The following is a 13,009-nucleotide window of genomic DNA, read 5'->3' on the forward strand; positions in this document are numbered from 1 at the left end:
AATTGTGGACCATCAATTTAAAAGAAAAAAGTTATCTGTTGTCCCCAAAGCAAGCAACTATCATAGAAAATAGATTGTTTTGTTGGTCTTATTTTGGGCCAGTACTCATTTCCTTTTTTGGCCACCAAAATTTCAGGCTAAACCATCTTAGACACCTGTTACACACAAACACACACACACACAGTCACACACACACAAACAAAAACACAAACAACAACAAAGAACACACAAAACAATGCGATATTAATTTTGGGCTGCCCCCCCCCCAAAAAAAAAAAAAAACAAACACAAACAAACAAACAAACAAAAACAAAACAAAACAAATATTATTGGATACATACATCTAGTTCAAATGTATTTAGAGCACCATTTCAACCCCCCCCCCCCCCCCCCAAAAAAAAAAAAGGGGGGCAGAAGAAATATACAAAAGGATACTTCTCTCCCTGGTACAGCTTGGCAGGCCAGTAAAATGTATTTATACACATATGAAAATATGGGGCTGAGTGCAGTAATTTAGGCAAGCCTTGAGCTGATGTGATTCTACTTACAGAGTATCTAGCTTCCAAAACATATCATGTGACAAACAGTTTATTTACAAGGCAAGGAAATTTGAATCCCACACTGTTAACTTAAGTCTGTTAGCACTTTTTGTCCATACTTCATGTATAGCTTCCATGATCATTTGACACAAATGATGTCCACATCACATTGAGCCATTTCTACTAATGTTCCTGGGGAGCAGTGGTACTGCTGCTGCTAGCTGTAAGCACATTCATCTATGGCAATAGCAGAAGCATTCTCATCCAGTGCACACAGCAGTACATTACTAATTGTAATAGTATGTATCCATATGCCTATTTATGTTGAATTTCACGGAGATGAATGCCATTCTGAATCCTGCAGAGTGCTGTCGAAGTCTTAGTGCTGTTGTTACTTCTGTCTGGTGACATGACCCTATAAGGAAGAATATAAACAAAAATATGCGATTTAAAAACTTAAACACAAACTCGTGAGAAAGTATAACACACAGATAGTAAGGTGTTTCCTGTTTAGCTGCAGCACAGAGGTGTTTGTTTTCTTGAGCTTTGTTTGACTTTTCAAATCTCCTGTTTGGTGACCACACATGTACTTCTTAAACTGCCTACATTGTCCACACCTCTTTAGAGGGCCAAGTTTATGCAGAATTAGGATTAAATGCCTCTTGACTATTATATGGGGAGTATACGTGCTGTGATTGCATAGGAAGCACACCAGTAGTGTGAACTGTCTGACCTCACACTGGATTGTAAAAGGCTCATTATTACAGTCATGTAGTATAGCACTTATTTCATCCGATTGTATTGTCGATAGGGTACTTGAGCTAGCGATGATAGTATAAAATGCCAAGTATATTTTCAAATAATTGAGGATGAACCATTCCTGTCATCCCTAGCATGTACATTGTATGAACTATTCAGACAAATTTTCATAATAAATCTGTACTCTCATTTTCGAGGATGTAAAGATAGATTTTCACATACTTCAACACCTTTATCTTTCTCCTCTCTTGAGTTATCTTCTTTGTTGCTCATATGAGGCCTCTTCGAATTTTACCTTCTTTCTGGAATCTTTATCAATGTACATTGTACTCGGTCATGTATCATTTTTCTATCTCTAAACTGCAGTGTGATTACTACATGATGATCAGGGCCTATCTGTAAACGTTACCCTTCAAAGTACATTTAAAGACCCGTCAAGTCTTCTACTACATTTTTTTTCTTTAAATGTTGTGTAAGTTTCAATGTACCTACAACTGTATATATCTTTTTACTTTATACTGTATAACAATGAATTGGGATATTTCATTTTCACACACCAGTCCATTGCTCTTTCTTATTGCCTTATTGAATTTAACATTGTTACATTTTGGAAGAAACGATACACATATTTTTCAGTATCAATATTGTCATTGTCTGCCTAAATTTTGCTCGACAACAATTTTGGTTCCTTTCATCTCAACAGAATAGAATTGCATCACATTTTTTGAATGGGAGGCAGGAAGTGCACATACATAAAGGTTTGCATATGACAAAGGGATGTCAAATGAGCTGACTGATTATTATTCCTTCCAAAATTGAACAGTATTATAATATTTTGAAATTGCTTTGTGTTTATTGCCAGATATTATAACCATGACAGTAATTGGTTATCTGTTGTTAAAAGGAATCTATACATTGTGATGTAGGCAATCAGCCATCGTATGGAGACAGGGATTAAATGCATTTCCTTTCAACGTAGACTTATTTTTTAAAATAGTTGAAAGTACTGGCTGAATGTGATTACTACTAAAAACTACAAAGAATGGAACTGTCCGAGTGCCAGACCTCTTTTAAGACCAGTATGCATCATGCGGAATAGCAGTAATTACTTTACTAATGCCTACTTTTTGCTTTGATGCAAATGAAAAACTTACCTTTAACACCTAGGAATACTTTCAGCAGGATATTGATGGTAAGATTTGAATCATAGCTGTGTTGTCCAATATCTAAAAGTCAAATTCTTTTGTTGTTCATGAAGGATAACACCAGTCACATGTGTCTTGAGGAGTTCTGTATCATTGATACCCTGTAAAAAAAAAGAAGACACATAGAAGGGAAAATATTCATTTCGTTTTTCATGCAAGAAACATTTTCTCAATTTGTGAACTAATTCTTGATATACCATGTATATGTCAGCAAATTTGGTTAACTAATTATTATAATAAAGTTGTTTGACACTTATAACAATCATGCATGTCATGAATATCAAGAAATGAACTTGGTTTCAAAAGTTTGTATGAATCAAAAGTTTGTATGAAGCAAAAGTCTATAGAGTTTGTTGACAAGGCTGGTGACAGACTTTCTCAAAATGCTTCTTGTAGCTGCATGTATTTTACATAGATGTGACTGCTGAGTACTGTTTTTTAGGGCATTTAATCCTTATCATCATATATCTGTTGGGTGATCAGCTTGCAGATTTTATTTACAGAAGTGTTGTCGGCCCACTTTTATCAGCATAAATGGGTGTCTTTCCATCCTAAATGTGTGTCATGCAGTCACAATCCATGTTTAGCTGTATGAACATTCAAAACTTGTTTTAAGTCTGGTTGAAATATATCACATTAGGACCTTTATCAATAACATTGTTATAAAGAACAATGACTTGTCCAGCTCTAGCTAGCTGATAGTCAAGTTCAGTGTCCTGTTATCAACAACTGGCTAAGCAGTCCAATATACACTGAGAAGTATAAAAGCCCCAACCTGTTAAAGAACAAGTTCGGATCACCTTCATAGACATGTGGGTTGAGTGAATGCAGCAATATTAGTAGAAATTGAACAGTTCAATGAGAGTTTGAGGAAAGTCTAACAATCCGTTCAAAAGTTATCAATTTTTGAAGTTACTGCTTAGTCATAGCTGGATGAAAAGACTACTTTAGCTTGTGATGTCACATGTGTACGATATAAAGAAAGTATAAAGAAAATTCAACATATTTTTACTTTTCTTGCATAACAAAAGAACACTTCACTTTTCTCTTTCAGAAGGCAGGGGGAATAATATTACCCTTATATCGGTGACAAGTCAAAGAAATGTGCACTTTATTCAAAAAGTAAAGTTTTGTGAAATTCTCTATTCATTTTGCTTATAGTATCATTCTACACATATGACATTATACACTATAGTAGTCTTCTCATCCAGCAGTGATTTTGAACGGAGTGTTGGATTTTCCCCAAACTTTCACTTAATGTGTTCTACTAATATTGTTGCAATCACTCAATCCACATGTATTAAAGGTTGACTTGTCTGTTAGGATCAAAGACACAAGCTGCAAGCTGCCTATCTGGTGTGATACCAACTCTTCTGGCCACTAGCTTCCCAGAAAATGCAGTGGTTGGAGTTACCTGCTCAATCTTGTTTATGTACACACTGATCAGGGAGGTGGAAAATGCTCTCATGCCCTTCACTGGTGGTCAATGGAATGTGGCACAGGGAGGCAAGCAAACAAACAACAACCACCACAGGGCTGTGAACTCACTGGCTCCCTGGCCACAATCATACTTTCATGATATCCCCACTGTATGGTCTTCCAATACACTGAATATCAACTGCATGCAAAGATGCCAGCGTTTCTTACTGCATGGCTCTGAGTGAATTCTCCTACCAAGGTGGAACTGCAGTAGGAGGGGTGAGGAAGGGCCATAAGGCAGGAGTTTGCTCCCCCACGATACAGGTTAGGGAGCTTTTTACTTTAGGATTACAAATTGACAAATTGTGCCGTTAAAAGTAAAGGAGCTGGCTGATATGGTGTTTGAATTCGCATTTGGTGTTTTATTTTGCAACGCGCGATGCTCTCGCCGCGACATTTTATGACTTTTTTCTTTCAAATATCGCGCAACTTTTGAGACCAAATTTGTCACTCCCGGCCATACCGTTTTGAAGCCATGCCCCTTTTGAAAAAAATTTGTCGACCCAAAAATTGCTCAAAAACATGATTTTATGTACAAATCCAATGTAAATTGTGTTTTTGCAATTAATTCATTATATATAAAATAGATATTTTTACTTTCAGTGGCTGATAATGATTCATTTTAGCTTGATTATGCTTTAAAAAGTTTCTGCGACAAATTTTGACGACAAAAAACAACTAAAACAAAAAGTAAAAAAACAAAGAAATACATAAGAAATTCTATGAACAATAAAATACATAAGAAAAATTACGAAGCTGAATTTTTTCTTCAATATTATTGTTGAGGATAATGAAAAAATATGTTTACCAAAAATTAGAAGTTTTGGAGCTTTACTTTTGGATTTATAGGCAAAAAATTATTTTTGCTTAAATAAGCATTAAGTTAATATAAAATACATAAATTAAAATTTGAAAAATCTAACTATACAATCTTTTAGATTATTGGCCTCTACCTTAGTGCAAATTTTCGCGAGGATCGCGCGATCCACGACCGAGATCTGAAGGGGGGGGGGGGGAGGCCAAAAAAGTTTGTCCCTCAAATAACCCAGTGGGATTAGGGTTAAACCCTAATCCTAGACACCAAGTGCATACTTTGAATGTACTTGTATATGCAATCACCCACTGACACAAAGCACTGCATCCTTTAATTGCACAAACTGCTTCTTAGAAAGTTAGTAGGTAGATAAACTATTAAAGATGATTGAAGGCTTCTTCAACTCAAAGAGATATACAATTACCTCCTTGTTCTGCTACAAAGACCACATAAAACACAGAAAGGTGATTGGCCTTGACCACTGTCTTATCCCCAGTAGATAACCAGCCAGTAGGTATATTCATCACATCAGCTCAGTATCTTTTCTCTGTAACTGCCATTTCATCTACTTTTTCCCCTTATCATTCTGAGATACTTAGTTATTCTAAAGTCAAAGACAATCATTTGCAGGAAGATGTTAGACCCCAAATTGTGTACTGAATTCTCCCCACTCCTCACTTCCCTCCTATACTTAATGTCCTTGCACTACCCTATGACCCACTGGTTTATTTGGAAAGCACTCAGTCCCCACTGACCTGTTCTGCCCACTTCTATGTGCCCCTTTGTTTCAGGCTACTGACCAGCACATTCCATTGTGTTGACAACCACTACAGCAGAGCAGAGAGTTCATTGATAAAATCTCATGACCATATCAATTTAATTCCATTTCAATTTTTCTTATTGAAAATCACACATAGTCAAAGTACAATTTGTAATGAATGACATAAAGCAAATGAATATGAGCCCCCATGAAACAGAGCTTATGACCATGGTGCTGTAAGGATATTGTAGGAAGGGAGTGAGGAGTGGGGGAAAAATACACAAGTTTTAATGCGTAGATGTAATTTAATTAACTTAATTAGAATTGCTCTGTTATGGATATCTCAGCCATTTCAAAACCAATTTTCATCAAATAAATGTTGAATTCCTCATGGCATTACATGCTCTTTCATATTTCATAAGAGGTTTCTTATTATCTCACCAAAACATGTTACACCCTGAAATTAGGTCTCAACTAAAATTATACGATCCCTTTAATATGCATGTGAATTGAGAGAAAGTAGCAATATTATAAGTACAATACATCAATGCACGTTTGATGAAAGTCTGACTACTGTATCTGTTCAAAAGTTATGAGTTTGTGAAGTTTCAATGTTTCCATGGCAGGATAAGAAGACTAAAACATCTTGTGATGTCACATATGTGTACAACAAAATAAAGAAAATATAAAGAAAAATCAACATACAATATTTTTCACTTTGCAGCATTATGTATATGACAAGAACAATTGACTTGTCTCATTCAGAAGATCAGGGAATAATATTACTCTAAACATACATCAGTACCAGTTAAGGGAATCCTTTGTACTTTCTTCTCAAAATGAAATTTTGTGGAATTCTCTTAATAGAAATGTTTTCTCTTTACATATCATTCTATACATGTGACATCACAGACTGTAGTAATTTTCATCAGGCAGTGACTGTACAGAAATTTTAAAAAAATGCTAACAAATTGAACAGATTGTATGATTTTCCTCAAAACTATTATTGATTTTCCTCAAACTGTCAATGTGCTCTTCTGATAGCGCTCTATTTTCTCACATACTCCACTTGTCACATGAAGATGGACTTGTTCTTTTATCTGATTTCAGACGTTTCACTCTAAACAAAACACTGTTCTTCAGATTTTGAATGCATTGATATTTTTGCGGTACTAACATTATTTTTCTGCATTTTGGATTATTTGAATTTGTCCCACAAATGCTTTCACACCCCTTTTGGTACACATTATGCAGACTGTGCTACAAAAAGGGAAACCCAAACTGCGAGTTAATTCTCTGTGGAAAGAAAAAAAAATCATGAAATATGATGTTGCACATCAATATAAATTTCATATTATATTTGGGAAATAACATGGCATGGTATAAAAAGATGTAAACACCATGATGATGGAAGATGATGGACATAGACCTTGAGGGATTGTGATTATGTGACAGTTTTACCATCAAGCAGTAGATCGAGTTACCATTTACTGGTACACAGATGAAATGTATAATAGTTTCCTGAAATTCACTTACATTTGGCTTTCATTGTGCATCATCATTGCATTCTCAAGCTCTTTCCTTTTTGGTCTGGTTCATTTCCTTGTCTAGTGTCTTCTCCAGGACAATACATTTCTGGCATTTTGAAGAAATCTCCAGTCTGCATGAAATGAAAACTGATGAAGTTAGAATATCAATTACACCAAACTCTAAATCTGAAATTTTTTATGCATGATCAAATCACCACTCCCCATCAAAGTACTGCAGTGCACAAAATTACATGCATTAGAATATAGGGATATTAAAAAGCAAGTGTGCATAGGTTAACCAGAACACACATTCAAATCCCACCAGTAATTGAATGACAGCTACATGTACACTGTAGATGTTTCCAAATGTACCCCTTGATTAAGAAATTGAAAATTATATGTTTGAAAGACAAAACAAAATGACTTCAAAGGTCTACAAAAACTTTCTGAAGCACTCTCAATTTATTTTATTATATTTTCAAGTGTCACTTAGAACATACAACCGAAATGCCTCACAACAGTCACAATTGTGTGGATGCCTGAATCATCAATTGTGATGTCATTAATTCATATAGCACCATATCTGAAAATAAGAAAGAATCCAATTGAACATTACATTTTCAATGATTTTATAGAGCTGCGATTAGCTAATACAAGGTAATGAGATATATCTGCATTTTTAATTGTGACACTATAAAGAATATGGATAGGTTTTCTATGTATCATGTATTCCCAAATAATTCATTAGCACTTGTTGAAAAATAAACATGTTGAGCCTTCTCTGTTGGTGCAAAAACTCCCCATGATTGGCAAGTATGTTTGCATAAAACTTACCTTTTTCACTCTCACTTGCCAGAAGAACTTTGACGATGATTTGTAGAATTCAGCTCGGCCAAGAGTAGGATCCAGTATTTCTGCCTTGCCACGAAGATACTGACTGTTATGTCTCTCTTGGTGCATTTTCCATGAGGCAAGCGAATTTCATCTTTATGCGGCATGCAATCTCCTCTGTAGGAGTTGATCTTTCAGCATCATGTCTATGAGCTCATCAAAGCTCAGGTGAGATAAATCCATCATGTCAGAAGCTCCATTGGTATTTGTTCTTGTTGATAATTTTTAGGACAAAATGTTAGCACCATCTCCATCATCATCAATACTGAGCTGAGATATCAAGTTCATTGATATTTCCATCATTCGTCTCCATTGTAAGAAAATTAGAACGAGAGTTGTCCAGAGGAACATCTGCAGCTGACGAATGTGCTATCTAACCAGAGTACACAGCTGGTATGGATGGAGCATCAGTTCACTTTCTCAATGAAGGCTGAGAGGAATGCCAAGGATCTTTGAGTTTCAACCACAGACTGCCCAAACATTGTTCGCTGACTGTGGTTAATTGGCAGACCACAAAGCACTTCTGTGAGAAACAAACCATAGGGCTTGGCACTTCCCCAAACCAGCAGAGCATTAGGGCTATACATTGTATCTCTTCCCCCTCCCTGGCTATATCAACAGTCTGATCTTGGAGGCGCACAAGAGAGTTTTCATTGTCTCTGATAAGGAGATAATTTATTAGGATTGCCTGCTCAGTGTAGCTTATTGGCAAGGGCCTGTTTTATAAAAGTATACAGGTATAACCTCATTGCATTGACTAGCCAGCCAAAGCCTTATACGAATTGCCCACCCTGACTCATATTATCTTGCACAAGGAGAAAATGAGGTTAGTGTAGTGCACATGTTCCTATACCACAAGTGGAGGATACCATACATCAAGAATCATCAGTCATCTTCTCCATCAAACAGGTATAATGCATCTTAACTCTCTGTGATTCAATGGCATACTACTTTATGATCTTGTATTACTTTTACGTGGGCTGTGTTTATGCTCAATTTGCTATGTAATAGAATCAGTGTTTTGAAATACACTGTACTGATTTAGAATGCCATTCACAGGATTGAGTACCGATGTGCTCAGTCTTTTTGAGCTCCAGAAAGAGACGATATGCTATGCTTATTGTTGAAATACTTTGAACTGTACTCTACTGAACTATTCAGCTTGCATACCGTATGTGTTTTTCACATGTTTCATATGTTATAGTGCTGGAGCATAACATTCCTGAAGCTGAATATTAACTCTTTATGTGCCATGGTGGAAACCCCCTGTATGCCACGTTATTCTGGGACACGAAGGTAGACATGCTTAGAGAAAGAATTCTGTTTTTCCAATTTGTGTAACTTCTACAAATTTCAGCTGTTGAGCTTTGACATAATAGTGAGCAAAGTTTAGAGGAATGCCTAACTTTGCTTCGATATAAATTGTATGACAAATCTATTTTCAATTTTCTTTTGAATGACCAGTTTGCTACATTACTGTGAAGGCATGACTTTTGCACATGAAACCGTGACAAAAACTTAGAATGTACACACAAATCTATAGTTGGGAACACCGCTTGACAGTCAATCACCACATAGAATGCAAGCCGTATGTGAGAGGAACAAAAGCGCTAGAAACGCTTTCATTGTACCGCGGGACTAGCGATTTATCGATCGGTTTTGGCGGCTTTGTGTGTTGAGCAGAATATGCGAAGTTGGCACGCCGTCGACTGAGTCGGACGTGCGAACGTGGCACATAAAGAGTTAATAATGAAAACATTGTTTAGTCAAATGAGCAATTAATGTTCCTCAAATTTTTATCTTACCCTTTGTGGAATATTCTCCTTTTTTTCTGCAGATATTTTGTGACTCTAGCAATTGAAAATGTCACAATTAAGCTAGTGAATAAAAATTGTTTCATTTTCATGTTTGAATATCACGTTTTCACTGCAGTTTGGTCCCCAAATTGGTATGCATGAACCATGTAGCTTCTTGTGGTTATCAGCGTACTGGATAATCAAAACAACACAAGAATGAACCTTTCAATGTGGCATGATAGAAGTGCATGTTTTTGCATTTCAACAATGAAAAAGCATTTCGCTGAAAACTGATTAAACTGAACTGCATTTAAGATGATTGTATTTCTGCGTATTATTCACTGCAACTAACTGTTTCTAATCCCTATTTTTGTGATCTTCGCAAAGGGACATTGCAACAGATGAAAAATTTGGAGCCTGACAGGATCATTAACCCTAACTAGGCCGGGGGGGGGGGGGGGGGGGGGGGCTCCGAGGCCCCCCCCCCTCGACGTTTCGCGCGATGTAAAAAACAATAAAATACTTAAGAATTTTTTTTCTCTTATATTTGCTCAGGACACTAAAAAGAATATTTACACAAAAAATGTGCCCATTTTGAGCTTTGTTTAGTGATTTATACCAAATTGTCTGATTTCATGCATCATTATGCATAAATTAGCATAATTAAGCATAAATGATAATTTTTTAAAAATTTGACTTCATGGTACTTTAGATTACATCATAAGCAACGTGTGTGCGAATTTTCGTTGCGATCGTGCAGTCAACGGCCGAGGTCTGGAGGGGGGGCCTGGGAGGCCCCCCCCCCCCCGGCTCTATGATCTACCTAAATAGCCCGGCCTAGTTAGGGTTAAGGGGTGATATGCAGCTTAGAAGATTTTGCCAAAGATGAACATTGACATCATGACAGGTTCATCAAAGAACATTGGCAGCCTGGCAGGTTTGTCCCAGTCTGAACCTGAGCAGCTCAGCACATTCATCAAAAGCTGAACCCGGGGCAGCTCGACAGGTTCGTCAAAGGCCGAACCTTGCCAGCTGGGCAGGTTCGTCAAAAGCCGAACCTTGCCAGCTCGGCAGGTTCGTCAAAAGCCGAACCTGGGCAGCTGGGCAGCTTCGTCAAAAGCCGAACCTTGGGAGCTCGGTAGGTTCGTCAAAAGCCGAACCTTGGCAGCCCAGCAGGTTCGTCAAAAGCCGAACCTGGGCAGCTCGGCAGGTTCGTCAAAAGCCGAACCTTGCCAGCTCGACAGGTTCGTCAAAAGCCGAACCCTGGCAGCTCGGTAGGTTCGTCAAAAGCCGAACCTTGCCACCTCCGCAAGTACGTCAAAAGTCTAACCTGGGCAGCTCGGCAGGTTTGTCAAAAGCCGAATCTGGGCAGCTCAACAGGTTCGTCAAAAGCCGAACCTTGCCAGCTCGGCAGGTTCGTCAAAAGCCGAACCTTGCCAGCTCGGCAGGTTTGTCAAAAGCCGAACCTGGGCAGCTGGGCAGGTTCGTCAAGAGCCGAACCTTGGCAGCTCGGCAGGTTCGTCAAGAGCCGAACCTTGGCAGCTCGGCAGGTTTGTCAAAAGCCAAACCTTTGGAGCTCGGTAGGTTCGTCAAAAGCCGAACCTTGGCAGCCCAGCAGGTTCGTCAAAAGCCGAACCTGGGCAGCTGGGCAAGTTCGTCAAAAGCCGAACATGGGCAGCCTGGCAGGTTCGTCAAAAACCGAACCTTGGCAGCTCGGCAGGTTCGTCAAAAGCCGAACCTTGGCAGCTCGGCAGGTTCGTCAAAAGCCGAACCTTGGCAGCTCGGCAGGTTCGTCAAAAGCCGAACCTGGGCAGCTTGGCAGGTTCGTCAAAAGCCGAACCTGGGCAGCTGGGCAGGTTCGTCAAAAGCCGAACCTGGGCAGCTGGGCACTTTCGTCAAGAGCCGAACCTTGGCAGCTCGGTAGGTTCGTCAAGAGCCGAACCTTGGCAGCTCGCCAGGTTCGTCAAGAGCCGTACCTGGGCAGCTGGGCAGGTTTGTCAAAAGCCAAATCTTGCCAACTCGGCAGGTTCGTCAAAAGCCGAACCTTGGCAGCCCAGCAGGTTCGTCAAAAGCCGAACCTTGGCAGCCCGGCAGGTTCGTCAAAAGCCGAACCTGGGCAGCTGGGCAGGTTCGTCAAAAGCCGAACCTGGGCAGCCCGGCAGGTTCGTCAAAAGCCGAACCTTGTCAGTTCGGCAGGTTTGTCAAAAGCCGAACCTGGGCGGCAGGTTCGTCAAAAGCCGAACCTTGCCAGCTTGGCAGGTTCGTCAAAAGCCGAACCTGGACAGCTCGGCAGGTTCGTCAAAAGCCGAACCTTGCCAGCTCGACAGGTTCGTCAAAAGCCGAACCTGGGCAGCTGGGCAGGTTCGTCAAAAGCCGAACCTTGCCAGCTCAGCAAGTTTGGCAGAAGACCAACATTGACATATCCAGCTATGACTGATGCAATTCTGAAAAGAATGAAGGACAGGTTTGTTAATTCCATTTTGTTTATGCCAAACCTTGCACCACAATTTCAGATTAACATTTAAAATTTTGATCATTTGTAGACTGTTTTTCCTATTTTTGAGCACCTGTTTTTAGCAAAATCAGACTAATTTTTTAGACTAATGTAGAAAGTCTATTTCTTGAATAGAACGGGTTCCTTGTGATTGAGATAAAACAAACAAACAAACGATTAAAGACATGTCTTAGAAACATTATACAGATATGATAAAGGTGACCGTGCATCACAAATGAACAAAACGTCGCCACACTGATTTTGCGTGAGGACTGAAAATCAGTGAAATGGGTCAACCTAACTGATCTTGACTTTTTCATAATCATTTTCTGAAAGAGCAAGTCTTCTTTTACATTATGCTAAAATGTGTGGTCATACAACGGGCGAGAAAGTTTGTGGTGTGTGTGTGTGTTGTTTTTTTTTTGCAGTTTATCTCGAACATTTTTGGTAGAATAGAGTGATTAGATGCGTCTTTAGAGTCTCTTTTTTATTTCTCAAAAACCTTGTACACACTATTCACTTTCAACTCTAATAAATTTTGAAAGGATAGTGTTACTGCTTTGAAAATTGCCGTTGATTATGGACAGAATGTGTTAATGACGCATGCTTTTCAGTTTAATCTGATAATCCCTTCATTCTTGTTACTCAGGTGGCTTACTGCCTGTCATGTTGATTATCACGAAGGATATTGTGGAGAGAGGGTAGATTGGGATAGAAAGTGGTCATGAGGGGTATTCTGTCAG

The 13,009-nt window shown here is 38.8% G+C and overlaps 1 long non-coding RNA gene across 1 annotated transcript; it reads right to left on the reverse strand.

The window, feature by feature from the left end:
- Positions 1–873: 873 nt before the first annotated feature.
- LOC139720778 (uncharacterized) lies at positions 874–8,042 on the reverse strand. Its single transcript, XR_011710189.1, has 4 exons — positions 7,920–8,042; positions 7,093–7,216; positions 2,453–2,604; positions 874–954 (listed from the first exon to the last, which is right to left on the reverse strand). It is a non-coding gene; the product is annotated as an uncharacterized lncRNA (long non-coding RNA).
- Between the last annotated feature and the right edge of the window lie 4,967 nt (positions 8,043–13,009).

The sequence above is a fragment of the Diadema antillarum genome, unplaced genomic scaffold, assembly GCF_040938485.1.
Source record: "Diadema antillarum isolate AM-2024a unplaced genomic scaffold, OU_Dant_1.0 scf00000133, whole genome shotgun sequence".
In the NCBI taxonomy this organism is placed as follows: Eukaryota; Metazoa; Echinodermata; class Echinoidea; order Diadematoida; family Diadematidae; genus Diadema; species Diadema antillarum.